The sequence below is a fragment of the Choloepus didactylus genome, chromosome 8 (assembly GCF_015220235.1).
Source record: "Choloepus didactylus isolate mChoDid1 chromosome 8, mChoDid1.pri, whole genome shotgun sequence".
NCBI lineage: Eukaryota > Metazoa > Chordata > Mammalia > Pilosa > Megalonychidae > Choloepus > Choloepus didactylus.
The window spans coordinates 145338740-145350596 of NC_051314.1; the positions used below are offsets into that span (position 1 = coordinate 145338740).

At 40.0% G+C, this 11857-nt stretch overlaps 1 pseudogene; it reads right to left on the reverse strand.

Moving 5' to 3' along the window:
- Positions 1-506: 506 nt before the first annotated feature.
- LOC119542475 lies at positions 507-3276 on the reverse strand (annotated as a pseudogene).
- Positions 3277-11857: the final 8581 nt, after the last annotated feature.

The window sequence follows — 11857 nt, forward strand, 5'->3', positions numbered from 1 at the left end:
AACCATTCTCTTTTGTAGAATACACATAGGTACTGAAACAGTTTAAAGAAATGTAATGGCTACCTACAAAAAAATTAGTTCTGATTGTTGATTCCCCCCATACTTAACGCATCTGCACACACTTGAAGAAAATGAAATTTCTCAAACATTTTATATTCAGCATATAAAAAGAGTACAGTCTTCCACTGCTGTGGTCTTTATAAAGGAATTGACTCAAAGTTTCAAATTAAAAAAAGAAATTTAAGGTACAAGGATAACTTTGCTCTCTCTTTTAACAGCATTTTTATATAGTACAGTGAGTTGGCATGCAAGCATCTTCTTGAATTATCACATACCTGTATTTAGGGAAAGTTACATCCATTTTACAGAAAAAATACCAATACATATACTGCAGTAAACTCAAGCTATGTTAAAAAGGCCAGTGTGAATGGCACACAAAAATCACATTTTCATAAATTATTAGCTGGAATTCCTGATCATGAAGCAGGCACAGGGTGATCCAGTCCTCAGGGCTTCGCTCTTTGGAAGAACACCTTTAAGTAATGTTTAAAAACTTTGGCATCAGGCTGCTGAAGTGCTTGACGAAACTCCTAAATTATTTCTGGAGCTACTTGTTGAAGATCCTGAACACATTCTGGGCCGCATTTGAGAAGAACTGTTTTCAGTATCACTGCACACTCAGATAAAGCCAACACTGTGCAACTGCCAGGTCAAAAGTTTGCTTTAAAGGTGCTAGAAAACATGTGGGGACAATGTGCTTATAAACAAAATCAGCAAATCCCACAGGTCCATCTTTACCTCTCCAGAGTTCTACCAACTTTGAGAGGATGATAAAACATGTTTTTTTGTGCAACTGGATCTGGGCACTCAACCATTCCTTGGATGACAGTAACCAATACCCATTCTACATTCTTTGCACCTTGATTTGCTATGACTTCGCTCATTCCACTCCCTGTGACAGTTTGCAAGAAAGCAAGTAACTCCTCTGCAACATTTGCTTTTCTCAAGCAGCAGTCTGGTCATTTTCTTCTGCTGGATAGAATAGCACTTCAAAAATTGCACGAAGGGGGGTCATGAATATTTGTTGTAAAAATGGGGATACCTGTGTCTTAAACTTGGCTGTAATCTGGTTGATAAGAAGAATGAACTCATGGAGGTCTTTTGCTTCACAATCTTTGAGCATATGCTCTGAGGCAGATGGGATATATGGAAGAATTTCTTCCTCTAGGCATATAATCATGCGATGAGGAAAGTATGAACTCCACTTCTGAGAATATCCTTCTATAAGGGACAACTGAGGGCTGGCAAGAATGTCTATGAATACTCCAGATAAACTTCAGAACAGTCACATTGTTTTAAAGTTTGCTTGTTGCTGAAAGCTTTGCTGGTTCAACTGGCAAATACATCAGCATGGTTGAGGCAGTCCGCTAGAGATGCCTGGCTTTCTTCATCTTTTGCCAGCATCAATTTTTCCAACAGAACTTTAAACTTCTCCACTAGTAGAGTCAACAGACTCTTTACTAATGCTTGCTTCCTTTCTGCTGTATATTCACTATTAACAATCAGCAGTCCAGCTGTCTCACAAATAAAAAGCTGATCATCGCTGCTCAGCAAGGACAGGTAACCATTCTCAGGTGAAAGCTCTAGTAAGTCTTCTGTTCTATTCAGAATATCTTCAGTGAAAAGATTCATTTGTTTATTGAGAGATTTGACAAATCTAGAAAACAGGTAAGTGGTTCTGCTCTGTACTTTTGCACTAGAATGTCTCAGACCTCTGTGACTAAGAAAGTCATTAGTACACATGGAATGTGCTGAGGTTCAACTGTGAAAAAACTTTTCATATCTAGAAAGTTTCAAAGAACTCCAGAGTCATAGATGTATGCTGACAGGAACCAACTCTTGATGTTACCAAAGTTTGCATCACCTCCTGCAAAGCCCTAGCATTTGAAACATCATCTGAGAAGCGAGCACCATGAGATACTGGAAGAGCTTCTGCCAACATATACAACAATTTTTTTGCTACTTCAACTTCCATAAACTGTGTAGTGTGTCAGTTCTTAAGTGTTGAACTAAAAACTCTGTGAACAGAAGCCAGCAGTAACTGTGGTGAGACTTGAGCAAGCCCGTCCAACAATAACTTCAGCTGTTTTCTGTATTCTACAAACATGGCTTCATTTTCACCCTCATTTTCAAAGTTATATTCTTCATCATAAGTCAATTTTTTCGTAACGGCCCACATGATTGCCTCTACATTAGCTTTTGGCTGATCCAAGAGCATTGTAAGGTGTTTCAAAATATGAAGATAATAGCAACAAACTCCAATAAAGTTAGAGGAGTTGTCATCATCCTCATGAATTAGTAGCCCCAACAGCAGTGCTACTTTTGTTTCAATTGCTTGTAGTGCCTCTTGAGCATTCTTGGTATCTCCCTTCTTAATTCATTTAGTCCAGCTAATTATCAATGACTGTCCCATTCCATTTACCAGCTTAGAAAATCTTGTCAACATCTTCCTGGTCAATGCTGAAAAACCCAGCAGACTGTAATACTTGACACAAAGTTTCTACTAGTTTTGTTTTATCAACAGGAGCCATTCCTTTATTTACAATTTCAAACAGTCACTTGCTTCTTCCTGTAGTACTTCTATTGACACATGACCTAGCAACATATTTAGAAACTATCGTTGGCTATAAGGGATAAGTCTATCCAAGAGACATAAGCCCCAACTACTTCAAGGCAGTGACATGTCATTTCTGAGTTAGTATATTGATAATTTTGTAGTATTTGGTACCATGATTCCACCAGATTTGGAATGCACTGCTCCTTCACGGTATCTTTTATTAGGATATTCTTATGAGCTTCCTCTGATGCATGCACCACATCACGATCCACCAACTCTGAATCAATAACCATGAGGATTTGGAAGTACAGCTCCACGCCCCTTGGATTTAGATCCTTTACTAAGAGAATGTCAAAAAATACTTGGGCCATTTAGTGAGCTACTCTGTAACAAAGAGCAAGGCGAAGACTTGGGCTGCTTTCTTTCGTATAAAGGTCTTCGTTGGTTGGGGATTCAGCATTTGTATTTAACTTGGTGTTCTAGTACTTTAAAAGCAGAAAAACTTTACATGATCATCACTAAATGTCCTCTGGGCTAGAGCTTCTGCACACACCTGCCAGACATTTGGGAAATCTAAGCTGCTCAAAATAGGCCAGGGCCCTTTGTCTGAAGCCTGAATCAGCATTTGGATTTAGCCCTAAAAAAGCCTGTTCATCCATTCCTGCTGCTGTACTTGGAATTTTCTGATTACAATAGGCGTGCCGTCTGATCCCACAGAAGAATCCACAAACATCTTCCCTATCACTCCATCCCGCCTCCCCGCCTGCACTCCCGAGGGTTGGTCAGCAGAGCGGAGCGCCGCCGCACGCTGGGACGGGGCAGGGTGGCCTCCTCCTCGTCGCTGTCAGTCCTCCGCAACGCAGCACGAACTCCCGCGCCCAAACTTCTTTGCGCCCCCTGGCGCCTTGTCTTGCGTGGTGCAGGGCAGGCGGGCAAGCCAGTGGGCGGGTGGGGTTGGCGCCCCAGTCAAGGAAAGCCCGCGGGGATCAGCTGACGCCCCGCCGTCGCCGCCGAGTCAGCGCGAAGCGACCTCCTCGCGTCAGGGCAGCTCTGGCCAAGGCCGACAGCCTCCTGCAGAGCGCCGACCGCAGCCGGGGCCTGGGACTGAATCTTTTTTGATATAATTTAGTTTCCTTCTGGGATGAAAGTACCATTCCTGATGAAATGCTTATGTAACTTCCTGGTTAATTTATGAAAGATGACGGATTTCTCAGACCCATGTCATCTTTCCACCTTGGTGACTGACCTTCAGGAGTCTAGTGACTTTTAACTAAATTTTGTTTCCTTTATGTATTTTCCTATAAAAGTTTCCTCTAAAGAGTCAATCTTTGAGTGGCTTAGTAGAGGTTTTGCCCTTGCAACAATGTTGCAATAAATCTTGACAAGTGCTCATACTAAAGCTTCCAAGGACCTTCTTGAACACTTTAGTGTTACCAGTTGTTGTGTCTTCTAGTGTTGTGCACGTTGGGACCTTTGAAATTATCAATAAACAGGTTGTCAGAGCTGTGGGGAGCCCCTGCAGAGGGGGCTTGGACGAAGAGGGGGCCTGGCTCACTGTGGGCTCTGTCCCTGGAGTCTCTCCATCGCCTTTGGGAAGGCGATTCCCTGTGCCTGTGGCTTCGTTTCAGATTAACTGCTTTCAAATACACAGGCACAGGCAGGAGGCAGCCACGCAGGGTCAGGGTCTGGCCTGCATTCTGGGGCTTCACCTGAATCATCAGCTCCTAATGTTGCTTTTGGATTGATCTCTGGTCTGTCCAACAGGAGGGAAAGTTTGCTTTTCCTCCAGATGCTTCACGTTCTGCAACGGATGTTTTCCGTTTGGCCACAGATTCTAAGATCGTTTCATGTCTGTTGGGCAGTTTGCAAATAATTTTTTCATTGGACACAAGTCTCTCTGGGCTTCAGCATCCCCCGCAGCTGCACCCTACAGGGCGCCTCAAGTCCTGGGTTGGCAGCGGGGGCAGCTGGCTCCGGGCAGGAAATAGGAGGGGGCAGGGGCGGCAGGGGCTGAGGCCCAAGTCCCGGCGGACTCGTTAAGGACATTGGCACGTTGCCAACTTGCCACCTACAAAGTGAGTAACAACTGAACACCCATCAGAAATCACTTCAATATTGCATTGCTTCTTATTTTGAGTAACTACCTCACAATCTATTTGATATTTAGGGAAAGGAGATTTTTTTTTTTAATTTTTATTTTTTTAATTATTATTTACAAATGAGCAACACAAAGTAATTCCTGTGACTGAATCTAGAGATTCAGACTTGGGGGTGGCAATTCAATGAGATTACAAATCCACTAAAATATTAAGGCTTAGTGAAATGATTTAGAAAGATTGATTTGAATCCTGGTCAGACACTTACAGTTGTGTGATCATAAACCCAATGGTTTATACATTAAAGTATGAATTTCTCAATTACTTGTGTCTATGTAAAAGTCAGATGGATCTTGGAGAATGTCAGTGGGTGGTTATAAATTTAATTAATCAGATCAATTTAGCTGCTGTTCCAGATGACTTTTTGTTCCTGGAGCAAATCAACACATTCCCTTGCACCTGGTATGCAGCTACTTACTGGATAAATGATTTATTCTCTGTTTGTGTTAGTGAAGACCAACAGAAGAGTTTGCTTTCAGTTGCCAAGTCCAGAAACACACCTTCCCTGTCCTGTCTCAGGGATACATAAACTGTCTATTTTCTGTCAGTATTTCTTTTGAAGAAATTCTGATCATATCTCCATGTCACATGACTTCATGCTGGTCCATTGTGATATCAGTGGTATTGTACTGGCTACAACCTGTTAAGGAGGAAGTAGCAATGATTCCACATACCTTAGTAAGACATATGTGTACAAGTGGGGGCGGAAATTGATCCCTTGAAAATTCAGACTTTTGTCACCTTAGTGAAATTTCTGGGAATCCCGTGTCTTAGGCATGTTGATAAAACCTTTCCAATGTGAAGGGCAAGTTGTATCTGTTTCCTCCCACTCCTGAGTAAAAGGCACCATGCCCAGCGGTCCTCTTGGGAATCTGGAGGCAGCATATACCTCACTTGGGCCTGCTACTCTGACCATTTTCTGAGTCACATTAAAGGTTACCAGTTTTTAGTAGGCCTGGAACAAGAGAAGCCTCTGCAGTAGGTCTGAGCTGCAGGTGAGCTTTTCTGTCCTTGTGCTATATGACCTGACATATTTGAAGGTGCCTAAAGTGTCTGTGACATACAGGGATGTTGTAAGGTGCATTTGGCAGGTGATTCACAGGCAGACCTTAGGATCTTGAGCATATAACTATTTATTTTTGAGGAATGATGTTTGGTTTGCTCCAGGATCCTATTAGAGGCTAAATGCTATTCCATGGGCCAGACGATTACCCATCTTGAGCTATCCATCATGGGTTGGGTATTGTCTAACCCATGAAACCATAAAGTTAGGTGTATATGGCAGCACTCCACCATCAAGTAGAAGTGGTACAGATGATATTGGGCTCAAATGGATCCTGAAGGTGCAAGTAAGTCCTGAGTAAGATCCCCAGGACCTGCTACTTCTTGCCTCTTCTCTCTCAACCTGCATCCATATCCTCATGGGGAGCTCCATGTAACTAGCTGACTGAGGAAGAGAATATTTGGACCCATTTATAGATAGTTGTGCATGATATGCTGGCACCTCCCAAAGGTGGACATCTGCAGCACTAGAGCCCCATTTAGGGATGGTTCTCAAGGTCAGTGGTTAAGGTAAATCCTCCTCATGTGAGGACCTTTGAAGAGAAGGAGAAATGTCCAGAATTAGTATCCACATTGATTCATGTCAACATTAACCTGGAGGCTGAAACTGCCACTTGGTCACATTGGGTTCCCTATGCCAGTGAACCAACAGGCAAAGACGGTGATGATTGTCCTGGTGGGGGTGATTGGTCCTGGTTGTCAAGGGGAAATTGAGTTGATACTACACCATGGAGGTAAGGAGGAGCTTATATGGACTAAAATGTCCTTGGGGTGCCTCTTAGTATTCCCATATGCTGTGATAAATGTTAAAAGAGAGCAGTACAGGCAGGACTTCTAATGGCATAGACCCTTCAGAAGTGAATGTCTGGGTCACACACCCATAAGGAACCATGACAAACTGAGGTGTTTGCTAAGGACAAGGGAATTATGGAATACAAAGTGGGAGAAGGAAGTTATAAAAATGCTGGCTACAGCCATGTGACCAGCCACAGAAGTAAGGACTGCAGGAGTTATGAGTTTTTCTTCTTTAATTTGATTTGAACATATGTGTATGTATTATAAAACACCAATTCTTGTTCCTTATTGCCCCCCTCTTATTCTCCTACAATAAAAATGTGTTAACAGTGGTTGTGTTTTTTTATACAGTGAACAAAAAATATGTTGATAGTGGTTAGATTTATATCTCAGGATATTAAAAGAGGAGTTTAACTCATCTAGAAAAGGAATGAATATTCCCTCAAAGATAGATGAAGTGACATCTGGGACTTCATATCCTCTTTGGGGGAGAGGGGTAGTGAATTTCTGGTTGTGTGAGGGATAGTGACATCATGTTAGGGAGAAACAAGCTTTGCTATTAGAAGTTAAATGTGAGTAAAATGGGTGAGTGGGATGCTAATTTGACAAGGCATAGACTGCTGGTTTTGTGTTGTGTCAACTTGTGTAAGCTGCAACTGCATTTCCTTTCCAATTCCATTTAAGAACCTGCCAAAAGAGTAATCTGCACAAGATTTGGAATGTGGAAGTGAAGTAGCAGCCATTGTTCTCTGTATGTTGTGGTTAGATGTAGTGAGACAGACGCAGATGTGTTAGTGGGTATTCCGGTTTGCTAATGCTGTTGCTATGCAAAACACCAGAAATGGATTGGCTTTTATAAAGGGGGTTTATCTGGTTACAAAGTTACAGTCTTAAGGCCATAAAGTGTCCAAGGTAAGGCATCAACCATAGGGAACCTTCAGTGAAGACAGGCCATTGGCATCCAGACAACCTCTGTTAGCTGGGAAGGCATGTGGCTGGTGTCTGCTGGTCCTTTGCTCCCAGGTTGCATTTCAAAATGGCTTTCTCCAAAATGTCTGCATCAGCTTCCAATGGCCGTCTTCAAAATGTCTGTCTCAGCTCCAGCTAGCTATGAGTTCCTTCTGTCTGAGCTTATATAGTGCTCCAGTAAAGTAAACAAGGCCCATGCTGAATGGGCTGGGCCACATCTCCATGGAAATTATCTAATCAGAGTTATCACTTACAGTTGGGTGGATCACATCTCCGTAGAAACAACCTAATTCAAAGATTCCAACTTAATAAACACTCATATGTCTGCCCCCTACAAGATTGCATCAAAGAACGTGGCTTTTTCTGGGGGACATAATATATACAAACCAATATAGTGGGTTCACACTTGTCCTTGCTCTCCTCTGTTTTGCCTCTAGCTCTTTCTCCTCTCTTCCTGCCCTGCTGACCAACAGTGACCTCCAGCCCACTATCAGATGCAGAGGCAACAGCCTTTGACAGACTTCTTCACTAGCTCCCATCTGTGGTCTCATACCTGCTGCTGGATATGCCTAGTTCCCCACATTTCCCTACAAGTTCTGACTTTTCCCTTCCTAAGACTACATCCAGTGGTCAAAAGACTTTTCTCTGATACCCTGCCACCCCAGTTTGGCCCTTACTTCCCCATTTCCTGCTGCCATCCTGTGAGGTCTAATTCATTAAGTTATTAGCCCATAAACTCTGTAAAGGCCAGCATAGTATGTTTTTGGTTCACATATAGCCCCAGTGCCTGGCACTTAGAAGAACTTCCATAAATAGTTATTGAATTATTAATGACCGAAATCATGTGCTTGGCCCATAATCAGCACACACCAAATGATAGCTCTTATTAGTATCTAGTACCCAAAGACTCAAATATGAGGGTGTGACCCTAGAAAGAGTTTACATGAACAACACGCTTTTGCTAAAAAGTTTATCCATGAAAATTGTTTTCTATTTTTTTGGCAATGTTTGAGGGGACTCATGGGCCCCCCAAAACATGCCACTCCCTGGGATATCTGAAATTGCCTTAAGTTCTGTAGGTAGGGGACTTCAGTGGTCTGAAAATTTTTGGCTTGTATGTCACTTCTCACTAATATCTTCATCATAATTTTCCTCTGCCTTTGTTGGATAGATCTATTCTTCCTTATATGACAGTCAGCAAAAGCTTCTTTTCCTATGTCTGTAAAGTGACATAGATTCTTTATACACCCTAGTTATTTTACACATTTCTAAAATTTTATCTTTTTTCAAGAAAAAAATATTTCTCTTGTTTTTGTTTGACTAAGAGTATTTTTTCCATTTTCTTGTTTCTCTTTTTTTAAAACCATACAGCTCAAGCATGCGTGAACTAGTATTCAGGATTGTGGTATGGACATATTGTTGGAAAATTGTGTGGATTGAAAAGAAACACGAAAAACATTCTGAATTTTTTTTGTGTAATCTTCTGGGAATAGATTTTCAAATATTTTCAAGTTTTTTTTGCATACTAACTAATACTCTCATATACTATATGCCATTTTATCAGTTCATGACAGTCATTAATAAAATACTATGATATTTATTCTATTGTTTAACCCTTTCTCCAGTGTCCTGCTATAAATAATTTATGTTACATTATGTTATATTATATTCTTCCATATTGAGTAAAACTAACCTATTGACTATTTCCTTCTGGCACTTCTGTTTAATTGGTTTTAGCCTTTTTCACTTTTCTTATTTTCAGTCATTCTTCTCTTTTTGCAATATTTCTCTGCTCATCTCCATCATTTTAGAATAATTTTTGGCCTCACAGCCTACTCAATCTTCTCTTTAAGGTCCCAAGAACACATCTTTCATGGTTTCTGTGTATTCTAGTATGTAGCTCAGTGATTTTTGCATTTCTTAAACTTTAAAGAAGTTACTGTATAAACAGAAAAATAGAAAATTCTTCAGTTAAGTATGTTTACTCTCAACAATGTCATTAATTTTAAATTTCATTACAGTAACATATGTACTGATAATGTATATACTCATTCAAAAAGTCACAATATTATATGCCATGTAAGGCAAAACAGCACTCTGTTCCAGTCTTCTCCACCACTGAGTCTCATTCCCCTAAGGCAAAATCTTTAACCTCTTTTAACTGATCTTCTATTACTTACCTTCCTATTTCCGTAACAGGCCTCTTAACACTATTTCTTATTTTTTTGGTTTAGCTCTTATCTATTGACTTCCTAGTATAGAAGGCTAGGAGCTGGCTGTATTACCACCTGACACATACCCCCTTCTCCCATTGTCCTTATCTAGAAATACCATATTTTAAATTATTAAACAAGTTCAGTGTTTATTTTGACAATGTATTACTCATAGCTGAGCTTATAGTGTAGTAGGTTTATATCTCCTTTTTTATAGAGCAGTTTTGTTTTCCCTTCATTATGTATTATCTTGATTCTCATTTGCTTGGTTTCTAGGGAATTGTCAGTAATCCTTTCCCACAGATTCTGACAGAAGTCTAAATCACCTTTCAATGTGTTAAAATGAAACCATCCATTTACCTTCTTTGTTTCTTTTCTTTTCCTGAGGGACAGGACTGCATTAAGACTTTTGTGTCTCCAGGAACTTTTGCCGTTGTGATCTCCTTTCTCCATCAAAATTATAAAAATAATATTTTACAATTGCATTGGTATAAAGATAACAATAATCCAGGCTGGATCCATTATTATATACTGAAGGCTATGATATTCATTTTTCTCCTTTGATTTTAAAAGATATCAAAATGAAATTTTTGTAAGTTCCCAAGAATACTACACACCCACGGCCTTGAGACCACTGGGCCCAATAGATGAGTGGTCCCCGCTGGAGACGGCCACTGCTCCAGAGCCCTCCTTCCTCTTGATCTGAACTTGAGATCACCCTTTACCTTCAACCCAGCAATTCTTGTTTGTTTGTTTTTTCTATATTGAATCCCTTATCTTGTGGATTGCACATCTTTTATTACTTGTATTATTCCCTCATTTGGATGGACAGCATCTTCCCTGATAATCTGCATTCTTGCTTCCAAAGTTTTGTTGTGATTGTCTTCTTGCCACTTCTATTTGTCCTTGTGTTTCAACCTTTTATAGTAATCTCTTTACTATCATTTTAGCGGAGTTATGAAGGTAGTAGAGGCAAATGTCCATGTTCATATTTTAGTGATTAGTGGGAAGAAAGTCATAAAATTCTTATACACATTCTTATGCACCATTTAAATTTAAGCTAGTTTCTTACAACCCTTAGAGCAAAGTAGCTAATGTGTGTGTGTGTGTGTGTGTGTGTGTGTGTGTGTGTAGAAATTAAAGAGGACATTAGAACTAGGCTCAGAATCTCAGTTGAGACAGAATTTCATGCTTTAATATTTATTTAATCACAAATTTAATCTTAATTACTTTACCCCCTTACATTTTAGAAACAGCTTTTTAAAATCTCTTTCTTTCAAACGTTGACATTAAATCTATGTTAAAGCAAGTTTCTTTCCAGGAGTGAATAGAACCTCCCTTGGTTGGAATTTAAAACTATTTTGAAATATATCAGGTCACCATTCTTTTTGTTTAGCCGGCATGTGTTCCACTCTAGAAAAAAATAAACCTTAAAAGCTAAGGAAAATTTAAAATTATATAAAATTTATAACTCTAATACATGGATGTTTATAATAATGAATTTATGATCATTTCAGTTTAACACATTTCCTATTGATGTTACTCAAACATACTCTTGAACAAGTCCATATATGTCTCTAGTCCAAGCAGATATGTTGAAAAAAAGGTTAAATGACATTTTTGTCCAGATAGTTGTTCGTTTATTTCAGATTCTTTTGTATGCAAGTGACAGAAACACATCTCAAATTAACTGAAACACAGAAGGTAATTTGTTTGAATATCTACAAATTATAAGAGTTTATTGAGCTCTAGTTAAGCTGGATCAAGGGGGAATGACATGTAATACTATTAGGTTAATAGAATTTGTGCTGGTTGGGTTGATGGATAGATAGATAGATAGATAGCAAGCAAACACTGGGTATATTCCTTCTAATTGCATTTCTAGGGCAGAAGTGGCAGGGTGGATAGGGTTGTAATCAGGGCCCAGTGCTAGAGGTTTCTGTGGTGCAAGCTGTAAAATCTTTTGCTTGGTGGTTGCCTCAGTTTGCTAGGATGGATATAGCAAATACTACAGATTGGTTGGCTTAAAGAACATTCTCTCCCAT